The 5,490-nt window shown below is 47.8% G+C and overlaps 1 long non-coding RNA gene across 3 annotated transcripts; it reads left to right on the top strand.

Annotated features, from left to right (window-relative positions):
* The first annotated feature begins 268 nt into the window (after positions 1-268).
* On the top strand, positions 269-2,289 carry LOC130527236 (uncharacterized). 3 transcript variants are annotated; one of them, XR_008950959.1, is made up of 8 exons: positions 269-287; positions 396-563; positions 744-869; positions 1,148-1,219; positions 1,327-1,432; positions 1,579-1,712; positions 1,797-1,865; positions 1,950-2,289. It is a non-coding gene; the product is annotated as an uncharacterized LOC130527236 (long non-coding RNA). The 3 variants fall into 3 exon arrangements; XR_008950958.1 differs by having other exon boundaries at positions 274-292; XR_008950957.1 differs by lacking the exon at positions 269-287 and having other exon boundaries at positions 310-563.
* Positions 2,290-5,490: the final 3,201 nt, after the last annotated feature.

Here is a 5,490-nt window from a genome sequence, read left to right as displayed (position 1 = left end):
AAATGATTCACCAGCGGGGTGTGGGTTTCCTTTTTTCTAAGTATGTTATATCTATGTTGGGTAAACCGCAGGAGGAGGGTGTTTCTGGTCTCCCCAACATACTGAATGCCACACACCCTGCAAGTGATCAGGTAAACACAATTTCTTGTGTGGGGACTTCCATGGGTTTCCCCCTTAAAAACATCTTTGTGTACCTGGCTCCGTATCCACACTCTGTGTTTGTAGAATTCACCGCGGCTTCGGGACGCTGCCGTCGGAAGAGGCCTTATTTTGGCCTTGACCAACAGGTCCTGTAAGTTTTTGTTTTTTCTATATGCCGCGATGATTCTGCAGTCCGAGAAGGTGGAGTGGTTGCTCAGGATTTTTGAAAAATTGTTTTTGATGTTTTTCATTAGTAGGGTGGCCGGAAAGGAATATGTCGTCACCAGGGGAACTACAGAGGACACGTGGACCGGCTTTGTCTCGAGGAACTCTCTGAGAGCCTGTCTCCTGAAGGACCTCGAGTATCCTCTGGTGGAGAGAGCCCGGAACAGTGTCCTGGTGGCCTCCATGAAATCTCCCTGGTGCGTACATATCCTGTGGAATCTCAATAGTTGAGATTTTAGCAGGCCTTTAAAAATATGCTTAGGGTGGAAACTGCTCCGATGCAGCAGCGCATGCGAGTCAGTTTCCTTAAAGAACACCTTTATATCAAGGTTATTCGTGGCGTTAAATTTCTCCCCTTTAAATGTGGTTGTGTCCAGGAAGTCCACCGACACACTGTTTATGGTGGACTTAAGTTTGATGGATGGATTGTGCCGGTTGAGTGAATTGAGGAATTCCCCAAATTCCTCCTGTGTGTGATGCCAAACACCCCAAATGTCATCCAGGTACCTAAAATAATGTAAGGGCTTTTTTCCACAAGCCGCCAACGCCGATGTCTCCCACTCAGCCATAAAAATGTTGGCGTAGGCTGGTGCAAATTTTTTGCCCATTGCCGTTCCCTTAATTTGTAAATAAAATTTGTTATCAAATTGAAAATCATTTCGTCTCAAATTAATATCAAGGAGTTGGAGAAGCTCCTTTTCCGGTCGTTTTTATTTGGGAATTTAGAGAAAATATTTTTCACCGCCTGGATGCCTTCATTTATGTCAATATTTGTATACAGGCTGTCAATGTCCAGGGTGAATAAAAATGAATTGGAGGGAACGTGCAATTTGGAGACTTTTTGGATGAAGTCGTAAGTATCCTGAATGTATGAGGGGTGTTTGCATGAGAGGGGATTTAAAAAGTAATCAATGTACTCCGCCGTGTGGTAAGTTTCACTATCACAATCACTCACAATAGGGCGGCCCGGAGGAATGATGTGCGGCCTGCTCCACTTGGCCGGATCCTTATGGATTTTAGGGAGTAAATAAAAAAGTCTGGCCCTGGGCTGTGGATTCCCCATCAGGTATTTATGTTGTTTCTTGTTTATAAATTTTTTCTCTAATAATTTGTTGATGATCTGCTCCACCAATTAGTTGTTTCCAGATAGATAGGTTTGTCCAATTCTTTGTAATAATTCACATCTTCTAATTGTCTCCTGCCTTCCCATAGGTATTGTTCCCTGTCCATAATTACCACTGCGCTCAGGTCAATGAGCAGGTCCGTTTCTATCGGAGCATCCAAGATGGAGTCCGTCTCCACTACGCAGCAGGGGTTTAGCTTAGGGGAGGAGGTTATCGTAGTAGGTAGGTGGGCTGAACGGGGGGTTCTCTGTGGTTGTGGTGGGTTATCTTGGGCTGGGATGTCTAAGAGATTTTCCTCTCTTATAGGTGACCATCCTCCTGATTCCTCCGTTTCTGTGCCAACTGACACCTTTTGAACGGATCTGGGTGGAGCAGGTGATGTGGGAACCAATTCCAATTGTTTTGGTGGTTGATGCACCTCAACTGTAACTGTATGTTTGTCCACTGGTGTTGTTTCAGTGTCATTGGCCCTCTGTAAAGCAGGTGGATCTGCAGCAGGAGGAGGAGGGGAGGAGAGAGAGGGTGACGGCGGCGCAGGACCGATTGTCCCCTCACCTCCCATTCTGGCAATGATGTGTGCCTGTGCCTGCTCCAGAGTCTCCCCATGGAGCCGTTTGCCCAGGTTCCGTTTTGCCCAAATGGAGGCAATCTGGAAAGGTCCCTCCCATCCCTGGAGTGACAACTGGGCGAGCGCCCCCAGCTCCAACTCCAGTTCATATATATAATGATCCCGGAGGATCATCATGGTGGTTGCCTCCCAGTTCCTGGCATTCCCCTCTATAAAAGACTTGTTCTCTGATTAGGATTTGCAGGTTTTATTGTGTTTGCCAGGTTTATAGACATTTTTCTGATGGTGGGAGGGGACTGTTTAGCCAAAGTGATTTTAAGATGATGGGTAATTTTAATTATTTTAAACATGGTTCGAATTTTAAGACCAAAATCTGGGTCATCAGATTTAGGCTTATTTTTGTTAATGGTTGTCCGATTATTTGTGTTTTGTCGCATTGCAGCGTTCCCCCTGTTATATGAACGCGCGTTGCGATTTTTATGATAATTGTGCGGGGCCGAGTAACGTCCCCGCGGTTCAAAAAATTGCGGCTGGAAGCCTCGCTTCTGGAAGCGTTGTTGCGGGGCATGATCATCCCGTCTGCTACTCATCCTCGTAACCGAGGCGTAGCTGCGACGTTCCCGGCTCCGGTACGGTCCCCCGTCACGTCCGTTGCGGTGTTCCGCCTCCGGAGCACGGTTCCTGCCATCATGGCGGAGCCAGTCATGACGGCTGGGATTGGGAGGCTCGGGGCGGCGGCGATGTTGATTCCGCTTGCGCCCTCGAGACACCAGAATCCACCCGTCATCGTTTCTGTACTCCGCCATGTAGAAGTTGGTAAGTTTTTTCCGAATTTTTTAATCGAAAACGAGCTATTTGTTGCAACGTTTCGGTCCGAAAAGAACCTTCTTCAGGCTTAGCTCGTTTTGCTATTGCTATCTATGATGTATCTCCGTTCGATTTCCTGATGTGTCTGCTTCAAATTTTCAAGGTAGGTACTGAGCTCCCGCCTGAATGGGGCTTTTGTAAACTCCGGTCAGGGGGCGGAGTGTGGAGGAAGTTTTTCGAAGATTTCTTGCTCCAATTTTCCAAGTATTAGGAAATCTCCAATAGTCCAAATTATGTGTTTTCCTTTTGTTTTTTAATTTAAATTCTTGTAATCCTTTTGTGTTAAATCCAATTAGTTGTTTGTTTAAATTTTAAAATTAATTTATGTACTCCTGTCCCAAATTGGGTTTTTCTCTTTTTTGTGTGTGATAAGTTTGTCTCCCCGTCCTCAGAGTAGGGGGTTAGGGTTAGGGTTAGGGTTAGGGAGAGGGTGGGGGTTAGGGTTAGGGTTGGGGTTGGGGTTGGGGTTAGGGGTTGAGGTAGGGGTTGGGGTTGGGGTTAGGGGTTGGGGTTGGGGTTAGGGGGTGGGGTTGGGGTTGGGGTTGGGGTTAGGGGTTGGGGTTGGGGTTAGGGGTAGGGGTAGGGGTTAGGGTTAGGGGTTAGGGGTTAGGGTTAGGGTTAGGGTTAGGGGTAGGGTTAGAGGGTTAGAGTTGGGTTTAGAGGGTTAGGGTTAGGGTTAGGGTAGAGGGTTAGGGTTAGGGTTAGGGTTAGGGGGGGTTAGGGGTTAGGGTTAGGGTTAGGGTTAGGGTGGGTTGGGGTTGGGGTAGGGTTAGGGTTAGGGGTAGGGGTAGGGTTAGGGTTAGGGTTAGGGTTAGAGGGTTAGGGTTAGGGTTAGGGTTAGAGGTTAGGGGTTAGGGTTAGGGTTAGGGTTAGGGGTTAGGGGTTAGGTTAGGGTTAGGGTTAGGGGTTAGGTGTTAGGGTTAGGTGTTAGGGTTAGGCTTTCCCTGGGGCGAAGCCCCTGGAAAGCAGAGCACTGGCCATCCAAGGGGGGGTCCCAGGCAGAGACTCCCATCCCCAAAGTTAAAATCCACCACCCTAAGGGTGGGGTTTCCAAAATTAGGCCTTCTTGGCCTTAGCTGAGATCAGCCTCGTACGACGTTCGGCCAGTTTTGGCCTTCATCAGGCGGGCTGATCTTTAAATATGGTGGCCCCTTGGCCGTCAACATAAAAATGGTCCCGTGCTTTTTGCCCCTTCTCCCGTTTCCTAATCATTTAAATTTGGTGATGTTGCTCCCTCCGAATCTTTGGACCTTCTGAGGTCTCTAATTTCCGTTTCCCCTTTTATACTCCCCTCGCTTTTTGCTTTTCATGTTTTTTATTTTCAATTTAAATGTCCCTTCCCTTCCCTTGTATTTATCTTTTGTATTTGTTGTTTCCCTGTTTCTAATTGAATTTGTGTTTCCCTGTAACATCTCCCCTGTTTTATTCCTTTTTATTTTCCTTTTAATTTCCTTTTTCCCTCTTTTGAACTTAACCCTTTCTCTTCATTCATCCTTCCCTTCCTCCCCTCTCCTTCTTCATGCCATCTTTTCCTTGGTTCTCCCCCTTTCCTTAACCTCATTTCTCCCTTTCCTCTCTTTTGCCTCCCGATACTTCAACCTCTCCTTACCTCGTTAGGCCATGTGGCACTGCACTTGTCCCATTTTTCTTACCCTACCTCATTTGGGCTCTCCCGTATGCGGGCTGAGTTAAATTTGGCTTAGTTTGAGGTGGGTTTGATTGATGGGTACAAGGCTTAGCGGGCACGAGATTGGGTTTTGGGTATGGGGACATCGGTTTGGGTTGGAACAATGAGGCTAGGAATGAGAACAGGACCATGGGCAATTTAGAAATCAGAATCAGATAGGGGGAGGGATAATTAATCAGAGATAGTTAGGGTTAGAGGTTGAGGTTAGGGTTAGGGGTTGGGGTTAGGGTTGGGGGTTGATGTTAGGGTTAGGGGTTGGGGTTAGGGGTTGGGGTTAGGGTTAGGGGTAGGGTTAGGGGTTAGGGGTTAGGGTTGGGGTTAGGGGTTGGGGTTAGGGTTATGGGTTGGGGTTAGGGTGAGTTACAATAAATCCTGTGGTTAGGTTTAGGATTAGGATGGGTGGGGGGTAGCCATTGGCTCCAAAAATTAGGTTAGGGTTAGGGTTAGAGAGGGTTAGGGTTAGGGGTTAGGGTTAGGGGTTAGGGTTAGGGTTAGGTTAGGGTTAGGGTTAGGGTTAGGGTTGGGTTAGGGTTAGGTGAATGACGTATACACTCAAGGACTCTCACTACCCCGACCATCGTCAGCATAGATCTCACGAGAGTCCCAGGCATGGCACTGGCCGACGCATGTTAGTCCCCATTCCACCTCCCACTGACTAACATGATCCATATCAGAAAGGAGAGGAGGACAGGGTATAAGAGGTAGGATAGGTGTGGGGGGTGGGTGTGCGCGTGTGTGTGTGTGTGTGTGTGGGTTAGGGTTAGGGTTAGGGTTGGGTTAGGGTTAGGGTTAGGGTTAGAGGGTTAGGGTTAGGGTTAGAGGGTTAGGGTTAAGGTTAGGGTTAGGGGTCGGGTTAGGGGTTGGGGGTCGGGTTAGGG

Source organism: Takifugu flavidus, chromosome 1 (genome assembly GCF_003711565.1).
Source record: "Takifugu flavidus isolate HTHZ2018 chromosome 1, ASM371156v2, whole genome shotgun sequence".
In the NCBI taxonomy this organism is placed as follows: Eukaryota; Metazoa; Chordata; class Actinopteri; order Tetraodontiformes; family Tetraodontidae; genus Takifugu; species Takifugu flavidus.
This window is presented reverse-complemented; position numbering and strand designations above follow the sequence as displayed.